This window comes from Eriocheir sinensis, unplaced genomic scaffold (assembly GCF_024679095.1).
Source record: "Eriocheir sinensis breed Jianghai 21 unplaced genomic scaffold, ASM2467909v1 Scaffold983, whole genome shotgun sequence".
In the NCBI taxonomy this organism is placed as follows: Eukaryota; Metazoa; Arthropoda; class Malacostraca; order Decapoda; family Varunidae; genus Eriocheir; species Eriocheir sinensis.
In genome coordinates, this window is record NW_026112367.1 from 82,501 (window position 1) to 104,145 (window position 21,645).

Here is a 21,645-nt window from a genome sequence, read left to right on the forward strand (position 1 = left end):
TAATTAAATCAGTTTATGATGGCATTCTACACATTAACAAAAAATAGCACCAATTACGCCTGAACCCTACAAAACAGCACCCCACCTTCATGCTAGTTTACTTGTTACACAGTAAAGGAACCAACTTACTTGTTAATGTGGGTAGTCCAAGTGTAGGCACTGCTCCTTTCTTGAACTTAATTTGACTTGGGGGCACTGGCAAACAAAACAACTCATATTTCAAGTTTCTTTCAAATGCATTACTTTCAAAATGACGGCTGCATACGTATCCAGATGACCGATTATTGTGTGTGCCACATAATTCAATCCATTTCTTTCTAAGATCTTTTTCTTTGGGTAGTGAAAAGAAATGAATATTTTTATCACCTTTCAGTCTTGCGGCATTGCACTTCTGCACTATACAAACTGTTGGCATCTTTATGTTATTTGTCTGCCTTAGCTACCCCTTTAATCAGAAAACGGAGCTTCGCTCTACACACTGGTGTTTGAGTGACTGACAGTTCTCGACCCGCAGAACCCTGCTCTCGATATTTTCGGTGACGTCATCATCTACTTGCGCGGTGGAGAGGTTTTCTGGCTCCCCCTCACCCCCCCGCTAAACTACCTTATAGTATTCCTTTTACCTATTCCTTACTATAGTATTCCTTTTACCTTGGGCTGGCTATCCCCGCGTCCTTGGAGCGGCCAGAGAGACCGCCGGCAGTGCCCGGCAGCGGCTGGCAGCGGTGAGGAATGGGCGGAGGAACGACCACGCTCCACCAAGGCGAAGGTAAGCGCCTACCCACGAATGGCTGTGTCGTAGGCAGACAAGTGGGCGTCCCAGAATTGGGAAGCAGGATCCCGACAGTGGGCGGTGTGGGCGCGCGGGGCGGTGTGGTGCTGTGTGCTGACTCGACTCGTACGGGGCAGGGGGGGAATGGCGCTGCTTGTGTCAGCGTTCTTGCACACTTTCCTGTCTGCCCCTTGACAACACTTGCCACCGTTAAGTGTTAAGTGGTAAGAGAGAGAGATAATACACATAGAACACTTCGGAGAAGGTCCGGAAGCCGCTGTTCACCACTTTTGTTAGCCTTTTTGTTAGCTGTTTTTAAGTGTTAAGCTTAAGTGTTACTTTTGATATTTAAAGGCGCGAACTGTTATCTCACGTCAGGTCAGGTGTACCGTTGCCTGCTTTCTCCAGTTGACAGAAGTACGTGGGACAACACGATAGCCTTTTAGTTGGCCGAGCGGTAGCCGTTAGTTCACTTTGAGTTCACTTAATTTACTCTCTCTCTCCCATGTAATTAAAACAGTTGTGGCTTTTTAACTATATTCACAGTCTTACAACAGTGTGGAGGAGTCACGCACACCTCCGAGCAGTCCTCTCGCACACCTCCGAGCAGTCCTCTGCTCTCGCCCGCCGCCCGCTATCTTCTGCTGGCTTCTCTCGGTACATTAGCGGCCGGCGGCACCATGCTTGCTGAATCAACACCGTTCCCACGGCAAGGAGCACCTCCTAAGCACAACGTAGCGTCTGTATGTAACGTCCTGGCGCCGCTGGGCCATGGCGATACGACATACATTCACACATTCTCATGTATGTTATAATATACACATTACAGGAGTGATATTAATCAACGTCCATCATCGTTAGTCAATATAAGCTACAACTTCCTTATCAATCATCTTTTCTTCTTAATTAGTTCGTTTCAAAAGAAGCGTGCCGTGAGTGCCCTTGAGACGCGGAGAATGTGAGGAAAAATGGAAGAAAAAATGATGGGTGAATGAAGGAGGGTGGAGGGAAGAAAGGGGAGAGGAAAGTATGAAGTAATGGAAGGACCCTGAGAAGTAAAGGAAGAACGATGAATTTAGAAAGGGATTGAAGAAGAAAAGGAAGGAAAGAAGAAAAGACAGAAGTGGATAAATGGATAGAAAGAAAGAAAAAAAAAGGAGGAAAAGAATAAAGAAAAGTAAGAGGGAGGAATGAAGAGAAAATAAGGAAGGAAAAAAAAGGAAAGAAAGCACTTAAGAGTGAGAAAAAAAAGGTTAAAGAAAATGTTAAAGGAAGAGAGTCCGTGACGTGGGCAAAGAAGTTGGAAGGAAGGACATGGAGGAAAGGACATGAGAAGCAGAATATTAGGAAAGATATGTTGAAAAATAATGATGAAATAAAGCGAAGATAAACATAAATGAAAATAGGTAGTGGTAGTAATACTAGTAGTAGTAGTTGTACCAGTAGTAGCAGAAGTAGTAGCAGAAGAAGAAGTCGTAGCAGAAGAATAGTAATATTAGTAAAAAAAAAGTAATGAGGATTAAAAACAACTACTCACAAATAGAGGTAAATGAGTACTACTGATAACTAACATAATTGGTGTATTAAATGTGGAAATATGAAATAAACTGAAGCCATTATGAACAATTGACTGACTGACTGATGACTGGATTGACTAAACAAATAAATGAATAATGAATAGGAAGAGAGCAAGGGATGACGGTAGGGAAGAGAAGGAAGGCCGGAGGAAGGGTGCAGGGAAGAAATAATAAAAAAATAAGGAGTATATGAGAGGAAGAAAAAGAGGGAAGAAAGGGAGGTGAAGACAGGAAGAATGAGAGGGTGGTGTGTGAAAAATAGGAGAGGAGGGTGAGGATAAGGAGGAGGAGGAGGAGGAGATGATGATAACATGGACATTGGTTCATCGATTTAAAGTAAAGAGAGAGAGAGAGAGAGAGAGAGAGAGAGAGAGGGAGACGGGGGTGGGTGGGCACACACACACACACACACACACACACACACACACACACACACACACACACACAGCCACACACACATACACCAAAAAACACTTTCAAGCAGGGAAGGAACCAAGACTTTTTGTGATCTATAAACCTATGTAAATTCTCTCTCTCTCTCTCTCTCTCTCTCTCTCTCTCTCTCTCTCTCTCTCTCTCTCTCGTCAACGGGAGGGGGCGACTGCCAGACTGACGGGACGGAGGAGGAAGATGGATGAACAGAGGTGAAGGAAGGGACGGAGGGGCGAGGAAGGCAAGGAGGAGGAAAGGAGAGAAGGGAAAAAAGCAGAGAATAAGATGATGGGAAAATGTTTGGGTTATTATTAGTATCCTTATTAGTCATTATTATCATTATTCACTTATTTACTTGTTTATATATCTATTTATCAACAACTTCGTTCATAAAATTATTCGTATGTTCTTTTTTCTTTTGCTTCTTGTTCCTTTTCATTTTTCCTTGCTTCTGCTTCAACTTTTTTATATATTTTCGTTAGGTCGTTGGTTCCCTTGCTGCGTATCTTCTATCGCTATTATCAGGGTAACTGTTCTTCTCAACTTGCTATCTGCGTCCCTCCTTCTCCCCCCCTCCCCTCCCCTCCGCTGCCTCACTTCGCAAAACTTATGCCGTAGCTCATCCCTAATGCTCTTCAACTTCCTAATGCAAGAGTTTACCAAGGCTGCCGACCTGAGAGGTGTCTTGATAACGCCTCGAGCCTTTTTCTTCGTTCTAATTTTCATTCTGTGGAACACCATCTCTCCTCCTCTAAACCTCACCTTCTCTTCCTCACCGAAACACAGGTTTCTGAGGCTACTGACAGCATTCTCTAATCTGCTCCTTCCTACTTTCTCTGTCCTAAATTTAAATCCAAAGCGAGAAATTGCGTCTACGTGCGCAACGACATCACTTGCTGTCGTGCCCACGACCTTGACTCTTCTGAATTTTCCACCATCTGGCTCAGATTTCATTGTCATTCTCTTACTTCATACATCTGTGCTGTTTATCTCTCACCTAATCTACTAACTATGTAAAATTCTTTGTCTATTTGAACTCTAAAGTGGAGCACATCTTGACCCACTCTCCCTTTGCTGAAATCTCCATTATGGAAGATTTCGATGTTCACCACCAGCTTTGGCTTTCATCTTCTTTCACTGACCAACCTGGTGAACAAGCCTACAATTTTGCTTTCCGCAACGACCTAGAGCAGTTGGTTCAGCACCCTACACGTATTCCTGACCGTCTTGGAGACAAACCCAGCATACTAGACCCCTTTCTTACCTCTAACCTTTCTACTTACTCTGTCAAACTCTTTTCTCAGTTGGGCTCCTCCGATCACAACCTTATTTCTGTATCCTGTCCTATCGCTCCTGTACATCCTTTGGACCCACCGAAGATGACATTTTGCTTCAGGTCGGTGGGACGACCTGAGGATGTATTTTTCCGATTTCCCGTGGAATGATTACTGCTTCCAGGAGAGAGAGACCCCTCTGTGTGTGCCCACACACAGAGGTGATTGTCTCTGGAATGGAGGCATACATTCCACGTACTTTCTCTACTCCTCATACTAAAAAGCCTTGGTTTAATCACGCTTGCTCTCGTGCTATCAAAGCTAGAGAGGCAGCTCACAAAAGGTACCAGAACCTTGGAACTCCCACTAACCATGATCTGTTCAGTCCCGTCACTCTCCTTCACCAATAAGACAGAGACACAAACCCCACAACTTTATCCTTGTCAGCATTCTCCACCACCCGATCCTTAACTCTGAACCTTCCTGGAAACATTGGAGCACTTTTTTTTGTGGTCGCCAACAGCCACGTCAACTCCCTTTAAGTTTAGAGCCTATTTCACAATCCAATTCCGGCGTTCATGTAAGCGGCCAGACCAGACTGAGCCAACCTGTGCTCTCCATAATGGTCAGATTGTTTACTAAGCGCCCGATGCTAAAGATATTTCCTGCACAACTTTCTTAAATTTGTTTGCTCTTTATGATCAAACGTTTTACAGGAATTGTTGTGCTTTTGTGTATTTTTTCTTTGTTTTTGCAAGCTGACTAATCTGCTGTGTTTGGGGACGAGAAACTCTCCCTAAAATGTGCATGACCTCAAGTCTACGTCCATCTCTGCCGTCATTTTTTAGTTTGAACTTTACCAGGAATTTTCGTAATTTTTGGATAGTTTTTAGTAGTTTTTCGTAGGTTTTGGAAGCTTACAAACCTGCTGTATTGGACTGAGGACCTAACCTTTAATCGGATGAATTAAAGTCTACTGCACCTTTGGCAGCCATCGACAGCCTCGAACTATTGGACGCTCAGCTCATGGGATAAATCAGACCTTAACCTATTTGACTAAGGCGTAGCAAATCTAAATCCCAATAAGCAGCAATACAAATAGAGTTTAGAATTTACTAAAACAACGTCTATCTTTTACTCTAGACAAAAATTGGACTTCTGGAAATAGGCAAACCTTCGCTTGTTCGACTAACAGCTCACAGAGCGTACAAACCTGTCACTTTCTTTCACCGCCGACAAAAAAAACTATTACTCATTCTACTGTAACGGTGTGCTGGGGCGTTTAAAGGGCGTTGATTGAGACTTCAGCTTCCTTAAGGCGAATATATTCTTAGCCTATATGTACAAGGAGCGTCGGAGCGAGAGCGACTGCCGTTGTGTGTCAGTCGGATTCTCGTGAAGGAGTCACGAGTTACAGGTTGGAAAATAATTGTTATAATTGGTCACGTATGTCAAGGTGACCTCTACGCACGATGAAATGCTTTGTATATAAAACTTTGTATATAAACACTGAGGGATGACATTCCTATAAGGTGGCGTGATCTATCTGTCGTTTTTTTTTTCCATTGACAATTGTATGCCTAATTCGTGGTGATACTAAATAATAATAATAATAATAATAATAATAATAATAATAATAATAATAATAATAATAATAATAATAATACATTGATAGCCTACTATAACACTGCTCGGTCACCAGCGATCGCGACCTCGCGATATATGAAAATCTAACTTGCAGTCTAGTTACCATTAACATACATAGTGGGAGTTTGTTAAGCAGACTGCCTATGATACAATTACAATAAAACACTGGCTATGTAAGAACATTTGTGTAGTAATAATATAAATAGTGAGAGGTAAAACACAACGTGTGTGACATGAAACATAAGAAATCTCTCAAAAGATAAATATAGGGACACATGTATAAGAAGCTATCAACTGGCATAGGTACAGACAATGAAACCTTCATCTAGCTCCTAAAAAAAAAATACAGTAGTGTAACATACAGTAGTAAAACATAGTACAATGTTAAGTATAGGAGCAGGGGAATGCCAGCTTTCTGTCATCTGACTTGCTTGAGAAAAGGAAAAACTACCTTGCCAGAGGCCTCCCTGCATCCAGTCGCCGCGTCTGCACAACCAAATAATCGTGCAGGACAGAGTTCCTCCTAATAAGGTAGCACATGACGACGAGACTGACGAACATCAGAAACATTGGTACAAAAAATCCAGGGTACAAGTAGGGGAGATGCAAGTATTCAGGCAGCGTTTCCTCCAGGGTTTCCGCAAACTCTGTTTTGTTTGCGAAAGACAATGAATTAAGGGAATTAGTCACATAAGAGATGCTGGAAAAGTGAATGTTATCGAGAGACCGTAGAGGAAACACTCGATGGGAAATATTGGCCATGAAAACCAGACGGATCCGGGACGGGTACGTTGTTATGTTAGTGGAGCGGATATAGCATGCTTCCGCTATGGCATAGTGACCAATAGCCCGTTGATAAGTGGTACCCTCCGGGCAGATGACTGATAAATAGAAGGACTGAGGGAAATAGAAATAATGCAGACCCTGAAAGTTCTTATGGAAAACAGGCGTTGGTGTTAGCTGCTTGTAAGGGCACAGGGAAAGAGCGTCAGACGCGTTCACGCGGGTGAGGGCGATCTCGCATACCCCTCCCCGAACTGGTAGGAAGGCAAAGAAAGACGCAGAGCAATATAATCGCCCGAAGACCGTCTCCTTGCAATACTGCAAGAGTGAGTAGCTACCCGTTGAATACAGAGCGAAATCCTTCACGATTAGAACAAGAGACGGGGACGTGTCCAGGGCTAACACACTGTCCTTAGCTGAAAAAGGGAACGGGACAATTTCGTGTGCCTCAAACACGTCCGCCGTCTGAAATGGAACATGAATGATTATGGCATCGGGGGTGAGGCTGGACTCAATCAAGGGGTAAAAATATTGACTCATTTCTGGGTTGAATAAAGGTGTGAGGCTATAATTTTGATACCCGATATGGAAAGTCGTTCTCAAATCGTGTAGAGGGAACAAGGCAGGTGTGACTTTACCGTGCGCTGCATCAACCATGTTGCTAATAACCTGCTGATTTGCCGTTGCGACAGAGTTAATGACGTTTTCCGATACATACAAGGCCTGATCTAGGAGGAGAAACTGATTCACCTGGTCGATCTGCTTGACAACTATGTTGATAACTTCTACCATCTTATATTTGTTTGCTCTAGCAGTTCCTCAATGTGAGTATGCAGCCGCGCAAGTTTTCAACAATTGGCGTTGATCACCCTGCGATTTCGGGCAGCAAAGGAAAGTACATGAGTGTAGTGGTCCCGCAAATCGCGCACGTCCTCGTCGGTTTCCGTACCGAAGAGGAACTTTGAGGCGAACCCAACGATGTTGACAACCCCCTCTTTACCCGTGAGTGAACTGAGTGAAAACTATAATCCATGTCTACCTCATCAACTTTTCCCCGTAACAACAGAATCCTATCCTCCAGCAGTTGAAAAAGATTCAGAGAGTTGGTACTAGAAGGTGCCTTTGATTCCCTAGTCTTGGTAATACTGCAGGCTCTGGGGGGGGGAAAGGTTACATAAGAGGTGCAGAGCAAAACTGTGTTTTTTTATGTTCTATGGGGTCAGACCTTTAAAAAAAGTTTGGGTGATTCTTCAGCATCAAGTACGTTTTCTCAATATAGCCCCTTATATCATTTTCCATCAGCGATATTTTGCCAAAGTGGCAATGTTCATATTTAATCAAATTAATAGCATAAAAACTGCTTTAGAAATCAAAAAGTACACATGTTTGTAAAGATTATGTGTAGGAGAACATATTCATACATTACTTGTCAACATAGATAATGTTTTCTTGCAATACATGGTGAAAATAGTGAAAATTTCGACGCAATTTTCCTTTCAGTGCACCCTTAGCATTAAATATGCTGACCTCCTACTCCCTTAATTATTAAGGTAAAGGGATGAAACTTGGCCAAAAGTAGCCTTATTTAGTCCTCTGTTTAAATATGTGTTTGGAAATGAACTGCTGTTAAATGTTGTGACCAAGCATAGACTTATGCGGAGAAAAGTCACCCTTACCCCAAAAACCTGACGTTCCGCTAACAGCAATACAATTTCATCATGCTAAGAATACTTTCTTATATTATATCAAAACAGCAGCAGATACATTATATACACACACATACCAGTCAATGTCTTCCTGCATTACATGAAATTCAGCTTATTTAATGCATCCCAGGTCGTTACAAAAGCAACTATACAACAGTGCAACCTAATATAAATAGTGTCAGAAAATGCCAAACTGTGTTTATACAGCTACATTGAAGTGATGAAGATGGTAAATAAGTGTACAAGGTCAACAGTGAAATATATGTGATTTCTCTTGCATGGCGTATACTGAATATTTAGACAAATATATAATTATAGACATCTATGCACAACATGCAGTCATGTTACTGGGTTCTTGCACATTGTGGCTGACTTCCTCTTGCAATTACAGAACTTGCCACATCTCACATTAGCAACTCTACATGAGCACGATGCCCTTGTGCACTTCGTGCAAGTACAAGTCACCGACCATCTAGGCTCCAATAATTTCCATGATGTTGCAGGCATCAGCTCATTCTCTTCATACTGAAATCCGTTCTCTTCAGGCTTAAGTAGTGCATTTCCTGTTTCAAGCTGAATGTCTATGCAATGTATCATGTGATATGCATTGTACAGGCTCCGTTTGATGTGTGGTAGCATGCCATCACTAGTAGGATGGAGAATATGAAGTGAACTTGAATTTCGAATGATGGAATATCTCGGCTCGGAATTCAGTGAAATTCATGGCTTCGCTTTGTGGTTTTAGAACCTTGATCATATACAGCTCTGTTTTGTTGATTGTGGCTTCAGAGAGGTTCGGGGATTTGGCAAACTGCTTCAAGAATTTCTCTGGTTCAGCTTTCAAAGCAGCCTTCTTGGTGCCTACTTTACTGGTGATGTCAGTGCCAGTCAGACTATGAACCGCTGGTAGTACATTGCACAATGAGGGTCCCTGACGCTGGAACAATGTGTGAAGTGGAATGAATCTTGTGGTATCCCCAACACCTGCTTTGACCCATAGCTCTTGAATACCATGCTGGACATACACTGGCATGTGGTAGAGCAAGGTGACAATGACATCAGTGTCACTTGAGATTACGACACATACTGTGTGTCCCTCTTCAGTGCCTCCAGGACATGCACTGGTATTCGAAGATCAGCTTCATCAAACGCTGTGGACTGTAGATTTGTCATCACAACCTCTGTGCCTTGATGAATTTTGATACACTCCAATCATCTTCCTTTGTAACACGACCAAAATTGTTGCATAGTTTCCAGAACTATGTCTCCGAAGATGGGAATAGGCAAGCTTCTCTACAAGTAGTTTGTTTGAGGAAGAAGGCCAGAAGGTTGTCCAGTCCTTCGGAACTGGTGTTGCTCCTGTTATAGCAATGTATTCAATTGGGATATTTTCACACCTTCTCTTCCTTTCAATATCCTTCACTGTGGACTCAGTGGAATACATGTCAAACACATAATGACACTGACCAAACTCATGGTATTTGGAAGTTGTGGTAAGAAACTTTGACAGCAGGTCATCAAACGTGGACAGCTTTGCAGTTTGGACCTTCCTGATGTTTGCCATCACATCAATTATAAAAGCAGAATTTCTCTGGTGTCCGTAGCTGTAGTCTTCAGGCTTCAGACATGTTTCTAACTTCCTTATCAAGAAGCTCTTTGTTGGTTTTGTCATACTCCCATCATCATCAAAGAGTAGAGGGGACGGCGCTAGATCATATGTTAACAGGTCATCGGTTGATAGTCCACGGTCTCGAGCAATTTCGATGGTTCTTTCGATGATGTTTGTTTTCTTGTTGCTCTTGGCTTTGTTTGTTTCCTTGTTTTTTGTGCTTCTCATGGTTTTCAGGTTTATGCGATGTATTGTGGCACTGATACGTGTGGTTTTGTCATAGAGGCGGCTCTTTCTCATTTCCAGGTATTTCTCTTCCCCTCTAGAAATGGCATTCAGGATGTCATTTCTGATGCAAGGTGGCATGATTTCCTTTGTGACAAAATTCTGTAGGGTTTGAGAGGCGTCTGGAGAAAAAGGAGATCCTTTTTCCTCGATAAACCGCAACATAGCTTGTATGTGGTCCTCTTTGCGATCTATGGTTTTCTGAGATGACTCGTGATGGTGTTGGTGGGACTCATGGGTGTCCTCCATGACATTTGAGTACAGGCGATGCAGGTTTTTAACTGCTATCATTTCGTGATAGATGAGGTCCCACTGAGCCACGTACTGCTTTTGCTTGGCATGACCGATGATTCCATCACTGCATTTCGAGGACAGATTGATGCTTTGTTCATTTTTAAACACATCACTGAACTGAAGACTAAACAGGGAAATTTTTGGCCGAGTTTGATTGCTCTACCTTAATTATTAAGGAAGTAGGAGGTCTGCATATTTCATGCTACGTGTGAACTGAAAAGAAAATCGCGTCGAAATTACATCTATTTTCTCCATGTGTTGCAAAGAAACATAGTCAATAGTAACAAATAACATTTAAATATTTTCCCCTATATATAACATTTACAGACATGTGTGGCTTTTGATATTCGAGGCAGTTTTTATGCTATTAATTTGATTAAATATGAACATTGCCACTTTGGCAAAATATCGCTGATGGAAAATGATATAAGGGGCTATATTGAGAAAACGTACTTGATGCTGAAGAATCACCCAACCTTTTTTTAAAGGTCTGACCCCATAGAACATAAAAAAACACAGTTTTGCTCTGCACCTCTTATGTAACCTTTTCCCCCCCCAGAGCCAGGAATATAACCCGTATGGTGTCTGCCATGCCGAGTAGTTTTTTTCTGAGACTATCTGTGGTGTTGATCAAGGAAGTATATGGATATTTTACGAGGAGCACATCTTCTATGAGGAAGACCTCTCCTATGTGTGCCGTGAGGGTGCCAGGCTTCAGGTGGATAGGTGTCGTTGCAAGCAGGGAGCCGAGGGAGAACAAGATGATCAGAAAACGCAACATCATGATCTGAAAGTGGTGGGATGAAGTATTTAAACCCGTGGTTTCAAGTTATAGCTATGGGTGTTGGGATTATCTTGTTGAACATTTGACTCTGAGGGGGAAGGACCAATATCAAGGTCCAAAGGTGAGGGAATTACTTTCAGACGATCACTGTGAACTTCTAGACTGACTCCACTATTTGACTCAAGAACCTCGAACCGATTTCCCCTGACATTCCGAACAACTCGGTAAGGACCCACAAATTTGGCCCCCAGTTTCGAACTCCTTTCCGCTTGCTTAATCATGACTGTGTCACCCTCTTTTAATTCCACCGGGACGGCCTGTTTGTGTTGTTTTGACATAATTTCAACCTTTGTAGCTTTTAACGTACACCTAACCTCTGAGTGTATCTTGGAAAACATATGCATCTGCTGTTGTGCGTACCTATCAATGTTGTAGATAGGTTGTTGAGGTTTTGTTAGGAAGTCGTACGGAAGACGTTTCTCCACCCCATATAAGATGTAGTAGGGAGACTTCCCCGTAGAGTCGTTTACCGACGTATTTATGGAAGCGGCTATATGCGATAGCCAATCCTCATAGTTATCGTGGAGATCGTTCACGATAAGCCTGTGAACCTGTAAGATTTTCCTATTAGCCCTCTCCGCCAACCCATTAGCAGCTGGGTGGTAAGCTGTGATGAAGGATTGCGTGATGTTAAACTGAGCGCATATTTCGCTCAATACTGTGTTCCTAAACTCGGTGCCATTGTCACTAAAAAGAGTTCGAGGATACGAATGTGGACACAACACGTGAGTCACGAGGGCATGGGCCACTCGTGTGGCTGTCTTGTCCTTGAGAGGCGCTAGAACTAGAAACCTAGAAAACTGGTCGACGCACACCAATAAGTAGCGCGAACGATGTTGGCTCTGGGGAAGCTGTAATAAGTCTATATTAACAACATCCCATGGCGCCTCTGGTGCTGGGTATTGTAACATAGGCGCTGGCCCTTTTACGGACCCATTGTGCTTAGCACAAACGACGTAATGTGCAACATGTTTTTCTACATCAACCCGTAATATGGGCCGGTAGAATGTTCGTCTGGTGACAGATAGCGTCTTGTCTCTTCCCGGGTGACCCGCAATGGGTGTGTCATGGACCACCCTAAGCGTCACGGGGACGTATTTGTCTGGGATGACCAGTTGTTCTATAGGTACAGGTTTGGTTGGCCCTGACCTACAAAGGAGGTTGTCCTCTGATAGGAAGAACTGTGAAAAAGGAACTGGCAATTCAGGAAGGTTTGTTTCGTCTCCCGACTCTAGGGCGTAAATTAACCTCCTCCACACCGGGTAGTATCGCTGAGCAGTGTGTAGCTCAGGTGAAGTGAAGTTGTGGATGACTTCTGGGGTGGTGATCGCGCCTATCGGAATATTCCAAGATAAGGCATCTGCGACCACATTTGTTTTCCCGGTGATATATTTTATCTCCGGATTGTATGCTTGGATCGTTAAGAACCATCTTGCCAGACGACCGTGTAGGTTTTTTCCCTTGAAAAGATCAGTTATGGCCTCGTGGTCAGTATACACCACAATTTTGTACCCCATCACTATGTCTCGAAAATGCTTCAGAGCCAACACAATGGCAAGAGCCTCTAGGTGGGTAACATAATAGTTCTTTTCCGGAGCTGTTAGTACTCGACTGGCGAACGCTATTACATGCTTTTTGCCGGACTTATCTGTTTGCATAAGGGCGGCTCCTAGTCCACTAGCCGAAGCGTCGGTACAAAGCTGAAAGGGGTTCTTGAAATCCGGAAAGACAAGGACCGGAGCCTGTGTAAGCGCTTTCTTTAAATCCTCAAAGCTCGTTTGTTGAGCTGGGAGCCACTGAAATGGTACGTCTTTCTTTAATAGATGGGTCAGGGGACTCGCGCGTGCTGCGAAGTCCTTTATGAAAGGCCTGTAATAACCTGCGACTCCTAAGAAAGACCGTACCTTGTCCGCAGACGTAGGCTGAGGGAACTCGGCAATAGCTTTTATTTTGTCGTCCACTCTGTGGATGCCGAATTCGTCCATGACATGCCCCAAGAACTTGATCCGAGGCTTTAAGAATTCACATTTGGTGATTCTGAGCTTTAATCCGACCTCTTGAAGTCTGTGTAGGACTGCTTTTAGTGTATCCATGTGTGCATACACGTCTTTACTTGCTATGATGATGTCGTCTAAATACACATAGACAGAGTTGCCCAGCAAGTCACCAAAAATACTGTTCATTGTCCTTTGGAAGGTCAAGGGAGCTCCTTTGAGCCCGAACGGCATCCTCGTCCACTCCTAGTGGCCATGAGGCGTGCTGAAAGCCGTTATTTCACGTGACTCCGGGGCCATGGGCAGTTGCCAGTAGCCACTGACCATATCAAGACTCTTAAAGACTTTATTTCCTCTACCGAGACACATCAGAAGAGCTCTAAGAACGGGAAGCTGAAAATGATCATCCACGGTCGCGGTGTTCACACGCCGGAAATCAATCACAGGACGATAAGAACCGTCTTTCTTTGGAACCAGTAACAAGGGTAAATTCCACTGGGAATTTGATTCTTTGATGAAACCTTGTTTTAACATTTCAGAGATAAGTTGTTGCACAACCTCCCTCTGACTGTGGGGGAGTTTGTACGCATTGATATATACAGGATTTGTATTGGGCGGTGGCAGACCCTTAGTTATTTTCCCCCTCTGAGGGCGGGATTACAGGTGACATAGGCAGTGGATTTACCATCCCCTGTATGCGTCGTCCTTGATACACGATCGCGTTGCTTTCAGGCATTATGGTTATGTGCAGGTCTTTCATGGCGTTTAATCCTAAGATCCCATCCACAGGTAAGGCAAACCTGCTAGATACATAAAAGAAATCTCGAAAGGGACATACTTTTTCATGTAAGACGACTGTTAGTGGTACTCGCCCAAGGATTCCCAAAGTGGTGCCCGTCACGCCTATCACATTCAGGTCGTTCTCTTGGAGCGGCCAAGTTTCCTCCCTCGCCTGTCGTGTCAGTGACCTGTAAGCGGAGTCTGAGATTACATTGACTGTCGCACCTGTGTCTACCGCTAAGGTGAGTTAAATTTTGCCCACCTTGCAAGGAAGGGCAATTATGCTTGTCCGTCCCAAAGCGGCAATGACGGAGTCAAGTTGCTCCCAATTAGTATCGTCCGTATGGGATACTTGGATGTACGCCTTGGGGCTATCACGCAGTCATGCCTTTTTATTCTGAGAAGAGGAGGAGTGTGGTTTACTGTCCGCCGAGGACTTGATCTTCTGTTCCTCCTTGGCCATTTGTATTGCATAACAACTGTCGGAATCATGAAAACAATTCCCGTGGACATGGCAAAAGGCAGTCTTCCGCTGATGGTTTGGCCTAGGGTTCCTGTGTGATGAATGATGCCCGCCCATGTAACCTCCTGATCTCCTATCAGAGCCCTGTCTTGAGTGTGTTGATTCCCTACGTTTCGCGAAGCAAGAATGTTCAGAATGTCCTGATTGTTTGCAAAAACTACAGGTGAGATACGCCTTACTTTGTGCCTGCAATGCTGCGGCTGTTGCGAGGGGTTGATGGTGAGGGTGTTCTTGAACCTTGACTTCTAACTCTGAGACGAAGTCAACCAACTTCCCGCTTGGTTTGAAGGTCAAGGGAAGGGCAGAACGGCGGTTCTTCTCTGAAATATGAAATAAGTAAGAAAACAACTCGAAGGCTGTCTTCACCTGGTGCTTTTGCATACTGCCACCTGGAAGCCACTGCGCGTCTTCTAGGCTTTTGACACAGTCAACCGCCAGCTGATTTGCCTCAATCATGGCGTCCCAAATCGGCTTTGTTGAGGATTTTTTTGGGAGGGACTCAACCGTGTGTGCCATCTGTCTAACCATGCTTGGTTTACTCCCGCCCCCGAAGATTTTTATGAAATTCCTTTTAAAAACCTCATAGTTTACCCCAATGGCCCCCGAAGCGAACGCTGAGGACTGCATCAAATTTAGTGCCCGAGAGCCTGGAAGTAACCGGGACCGAATAAAAGCGATTTTATCATGATCTTCCGTAATGGAGGAATTTACGATGGCAGACTAACATAGATCTAGGAACTGTCTCGCCGAAAAATCCTCCTCACCGCCAGATAACTGCCGAATACCGGCGTGAGTTGAAATGACCCGAATCGGGGGAGTGGGGAAGTGGGGTGTGGCCCCGACAGGAGGGGGGGGGGGGATCCTCAGGCATTTTGATCGGCTGAGTGGGGGTTAAGTATTCAGACGAGACCGGAGGTGAAGGGGCTCTTTCCCCTGGAATTGATGAGTATGTGGTACCTGAACGTAAATTTACAACATTAAGATCATTGGTGTTTGAACCGTGCACCCCCTCCTCCTCACCTGAAGGCCGAGCCAACTGGTTGAAGGTGCCGCCGAGTTTAGCAAGAGTGTCTTTGTTCATACTATGGCCTAAATCAGTTACAATATCGGAGCATATTTCGATAGCTGTAAATATTAACCAATAAACGTAACGTGTATGAATTAATAGTTTGCGCCGAACCCCTAAAAACAAGAAAGGATGGCTAGCAAGGTGCCTGTTAGACGTAATAGAAGTTAAGGTTATAATGGAATGTCATAATGTTATGGGTATATGAAATAATAATGCTATTAAAAACAACGTTTTTTTTTTGGGGGGGGGGGGTAGGAGAAAATTAAGTGAGTATGCCTTTAAGGTGCTGGTTGTCCCCCGATTGGCGAAGAGCAAACGGAGCAAGGGCACACTTAGAAAGATGAACTTTGATCAGGAAAATCATAGTTTTACCGCTAGCAGACAATAAGAAAGGATCAATATCGTATGCGAATGAACGTTGCTCTCACACTTATGACTGATTAACAATGTCAGATACACAGAAATAAAAAGGTCGTGCCTCTACCCGAAAGAAAACTGGAATAAGCTGAGCAGGCATATTTTGACCAGAAGGAAATATCCACAAATACCAGGATTAATCAGCTGATGTAGTGTTGAGGGCGAAGGGTGGCGACGCCCTGGGGTACGTGCAGTCTGGGGAGTCGCGTTGGAAGACCTCGGCCGCGGCAGGAGCGGCGGTGAGAGTTGATGGAAGGGCGGACATCGGGAGACTCGTAATGGCTGCTAGAAACTGTTGACGAGGCGATTTGACTGGCAGTGTGTGGTGCCGGAACACTGCTCCCAGACGTAGGACGGTTGCGGCGTTCTTGTCCCTCTGTCTTGACACTGACCTTTATGAATTTTAAGTCATAATGATGTATAAGTACGACCTCCACGCATAACATGTGTTCAGGATATGATGGATAAGCTCTTTTATGCTTTCAGAATTAATGTTTCATTTCGTTTCACAGTTTTTCATATTAATGGATTCTGGTGTGGATTAATTACTCAACGTGGTAGATTTAATTATCAGGAAGTAGAAAGTGGAAATGTTATGTAACCGCAAAGACTGCTGAATTATGTCAATAAATTATATTCTTAGTGTTCAGCATTACATTAAGATTACCGCAAGTCTCTCTTCTACTGGGGCACAATTCCTCATGTTGATGTCCTGCCGTGTTACACGTGGACCAGTTACTGTCATAAAATGATCAAAGTTATCCTGTGACTTCCTGAAGTAGTAATTATTTTTTTTATCAGGGTGTTCTTTTAGCTCTGTAAATGATGTGTGGAATGCTACACGCAGTAGTCTGTTGCTAACTATGGGGTGAACCCAATGCTTTCTTCTATGCCTTTTGCCAAGAGAGCACAGACAGCTGCTACCTCTACGAGAGCTCTGATCTCCGTCCAAGGGCACAATGCATTCAAGCTAGAAATCGAGCTAATAGGGTACTGGGATTTATTTCAAGGAGCGTAAGCAACAGAAGCCCCGAAGTCTTCCTGAAATTACACCACTTATAACACCACTTACTGACCTCATTAGTGGCCGCCACCGAGTGGCTCGTGTGCAGGGTGCACCTACTCACCATTTTTCGTGGCGGCTACTGACCACTAAAATGTGCCTTGTGTGAAACCAGCTTTATATTTTTGGTTTGAATTGAACCAAATATCTACGTTCCCTGTTTTTTTTTGTTTTTTTAATGAGAGGAAAACATAGTAAATGTTCATAGTTACACGTCGGCTGGCTCACTGAAGCTTCCCGACATTTCCATTGCTTTAAAATCACGTTTATTTTTTCTATTTCTGGCTAAAATGGCATCAAATTTCTACTACACAAGGGAGGCGGCGGCTGAGTGGTCATCCTGCGGGCGCGGAGTTCTGGAGGACCGGGTTTAAGTCCCGCCCGCCGCTACAAGCTGATAATTTTCTGGTATCGCTGATTGGCCTAAGACTACCCACATGCTGTCCTAAAGACCACCAAACAACCTCGACTCTAGGGAAACTCTGAAAAGAGGATCAAATGGAGTTCCACGGAATAGCATAAGGAATGCAAGAATGGCGCGACTATTAAAACACCTGCCTTCGTCACTTCTTTTTATATTTTCATTCTCACTTTGAGCGCTTGGGTTTATTTGTTGCACCGAGTACTAATAGAATAACTTGTTTTTTTTAACTCTCGCCTCACCCGTTGCGTTTGAGTAAAAAACATGTTATGTTTTTTTAATCTACTTGCCCTTCAGGCCAAACGTAAAAAAAATATTATAAGAGGGATATAAAGTAAACGTCCTATCATTGCTGCTCTTGGCCGGCTCTGTGATTCTGTTACTTGAGCATTCCAACACCTGACTCACGCCCTTTCTTTTTCTGTCTCGAAGCAAGCCAAACCAACGTTCTTTACGACTTAGTTACTCTTCACAACCTGGTGTTAAAAACTTGGCATTTCTAACTCTTGTCTACTTGGTTCCGCCGAGACACTAATAGAATGAGACATCTTTAAATATTGAATTATTTTACTGCGTGGGGTGCTAAAAACCTTGGCACTTCTAATTTCTCTCATTAATTATATTGCGATAAAGAGCCCAAACAACTACGCACTTTATTATTTTTGTTGTGTTCAATAACTACAAAAAACCTTGGCACTTCTTTTTTTATATTAATTCTCACTTTGAGCGCTTGTCTTTATTTGTTGCACCGAGTACTAATAGCATAACTTAGATTTTTTAACTCCCGCCTCACCTGTTGCGTTTGAGTAAAAAACATGTTATGTTTTTTTTAATCTACTTCGCCTTACTCAAGTTTAGATGACTTACTACGAACTTATTAAAAAAAATGAAAATTTACATCAACTTTCGTAAAAATTAAATCTCAGCCAATATTGGACCATTGAGGACTACCCCTTCCCCTCCATCCGTCCTGCTATACAATTACGCCTTCCATTAAATTTCTTTCAAGTGTTGTTTTCTTTGATCAATCATATGTGTCTATTTGTCTGTATTTCTTTCTAATATTCATATATCTATCCATCTGTACGTAAACCTTTCTACTCAAACATCTACTTTATCATCTATCCATCTGCATATTTATCTTTCTTTCTATCTGAATACCCATCAATCTATGTAATCCTCTCACACAACATTTATTATTATTACACACACATACACACTTTCTCTCTCTCTCTCTCTCTCACACACACACACACACACACACACACACACACACGCACGCACGCACGCACGCACGCACGCACGCACGCACGCACGCACGCACACACACACACACACACACACACACACACACACACACACACACACACACACACACACACACGGAGCCCAGATCAATCAATACTTTTTAATCTACCATTGATCGGAAAATGTATCTCTTTAGTACCTCCAACTTTCAATTTTGGGCGGAAAATGGACGCTCTTTGTCTCCCAGTAGTAGTAGTATGTAGTGATAATAATAATAGTAGTAGTAGTAGTAGTAGTAGTAAGAGTAGTAGCAGTAGTAACAGAAGGAACGAAGAGGAGGACGGGAAAGCAGTAGTGAGTATTTTTGGTGGTTTTATGGGGATGCTGTGTTATGGAAGTGCTCATGGTGGTGGTGCGGGGGGGGAGGGGAGGAGGGAATAGAAAGAGGATTCGATGGAAGGGAGAAGAGTGAGAGAAAAGAAAGGGTTGTGGTAATGGGGAGGAGAGGAGAGCAAGCAAGAGGATTCGAAGGGAGGAAAGTGAAAGGAAAAAAAGGTTTATGGAAAAACTGACAACTGAGGCAGTGCGGGGAAAGTTCGTACGTAACTTATGACGTGTTAAAGTGAAAGAGCAGCCTCGAAATGTGTGTAATACTTTTTACATATCATTGCTACTTGCGGGAGTTCTTGAACCAGTTCTGAAATAAACCATATTATCCTATAAAGAGAAGTTCCCTGAACACGACGGTATAACTACATTATAAATAAAATACGATTTAAGCGAAAGCTTGAATAATTTATAATGGCATGCCACATTCTCCATTCTACTCCATTCTATGTAATTAAAAAGTATGAGAGAAGTTACGGAGAATATAAATGGGCACGCTGGCCGTGTCCTGCCGGTGCTGGCGTGAACTCTACGCCATACATTCACGTTTTCATGGCTCCCCAAGACACACACTTCCTTATTTACTCATTCTATTTCATTTTCCATGTGTTATGGCACGTGCTGACGCCCAGCGGTGTCCGTATTATCCATCACGGGACCTGCCAAGTAATGCAAATATGGCTGGCTGTGTCCGCAGAATGTTTCATGACACACACTAATAACGCACCGCCCGTAACACAGTCTTGCAAATATTGAAAAGTTACTGGCAGTCTTGTGAAATTCTTGCCGAAAAACTTTCTGCTGCTACAACAAAAAGAACAACAACAACAACAACTACTACTACTACTACTACTACCACCACTACTACTACTACTACTACTACTACTATTACTACTACCACTATAAGTACTACTACTACTACTACTACTACTACTACTACTACATAAATGATACCTCCACCCATGTTTATTTTCCCGACACATAATCATGGAGGGCTCCATAGTTTGGAGGTCATTAGCCCCAATTCTGTTCGCTAATGACTGTGGCATCCAACCATATCGCTAATATTACCTGACACTAAATCACCTGTCGTCTATTACGTCTAGATCCCCCTTTCCTTCTCTAATCACGTCACTCCCGACCCACCCTAATGTCACTCTCCACCACTGTGGCTTCATAGTCCATATTGGAGATGTTGGTGGCTTTTGGGCCAGAGTGTCTGGTGCCCCTGAGACATAGGATGGCCGACCTGAGCAGGGAGAACGAGAGGCGACACCTCATCCAGGCGACAACGTGGCTCCTTGGCTGATGCTTCTTTTCTAAGATTAGTTCCGCGAGGCGTGCGTAGAAACATTGGGCCCTGGGACCCATCCCGCCGGATGTGGTGAAAACGAGGGGGGGTGAAGCTGCTACTACTACTACTACTACTACTACTATACTACTACTACTACTAATATTAATAATAATAATAATAATAATAATAATAATAATAATAATAATAATAATACCATTACTATTACTACTACTACTACTACTACTACTACTACTACTACTGCTGCTACTACTACTACTACTACTACTACTACTACAAAAAACATAAATGATACCTCCACCCATGTTTATTTTCCCGACACATAATCATGGAGGGCTCCATAGCTTGGAGGTCATTAGCCCCAACTCTGTTCGCTAATGACTGTGGCATCCAACCATATCACTAATACTACCTGACACTAAATCACCTATCATATATTACGTCTAGATCCCCCTTTCCTTCCCTACTCAAGTCACTCCCGACCCACCCTAATGTCACTCTCCACCACTGTGGCTTCATAGTCCATATTGGAGATGGTGGTGGCTTTTGGGCCAGAGTGTCTGGTGCCCCTGAGACATAGGATGGCCGACCTGAGCAGGGAGAACGAGAGGCGACACCTCATCCAGGCGACAACGTGGTTCCTTGGCTGATTATTCTTTTCTGAGATTAGTTCCGAGGCGTGTGTGTAGAAGCATTGGGCCCTGGGACCCATCCCGCCGGATGTGGTGAAGACGAGGGGGGTGAAGCTGCCCTGATCCACATGTTGAATTCTTTCACCGTATGCCCTTGTCTTCTCCTGCTCGTTCCTGTGGTGGGCGGCTTGCAGGGGCAGCTCACGGTGACAGGCAGCCATCGGGTCGAATATGCGGATGTCCATGAACGCCGCTGTCCGCGCACCCAGAATCCGCGGGCACTTACATCAACCCGTGCCTCCTGTGAGGTATTGGCTGTCCTGTACCGAAGGTGTTCGCCGTCCAGGAAGCAGTGCCGGCTCGGTAGTGACGTCTTGGCATACCTCCCCAAGCATGTTGGCTGTCAGATCCCTCACTTCATCGTGTCGAATACAGACGAAGCCTCCACATGTCATGGTGTGGGTGACATCATTTGGTGATCCACATGCACAGAGATCAGGCAGTCCCTCAATCGGCCAGCCATATCTCAGAGCAATGGCGTCGACAAATTCTTGTTTGTTGAGGCTGAAGCCCTTT

At 43.8% G+C, this 21,645-nt stretch overlaps 1 long non-coding RNA gene across 1 annotated transcript in view; it reads right to left on the bottom strand.

The window, feature by feature from the left end:
• LOC126995102 (uncharacterized) overlaps positions 1–589 on the bottom strand; it is a 3,201-nt gene extending 2,612 nt beyond the window's left edge. Inside the window, exon 1 of the long non-coding RNA XR_007749900.1 lies at positions 130–589. This is a non-coding gene — a long non-coding RNA (uncharacterized LOC126995102). The remainder of the gene's footprint in view (positions 1–129) is intronic.
• Between the last annotated feature and the right edge of the window lie 21,056 nt (positions 590–21,645).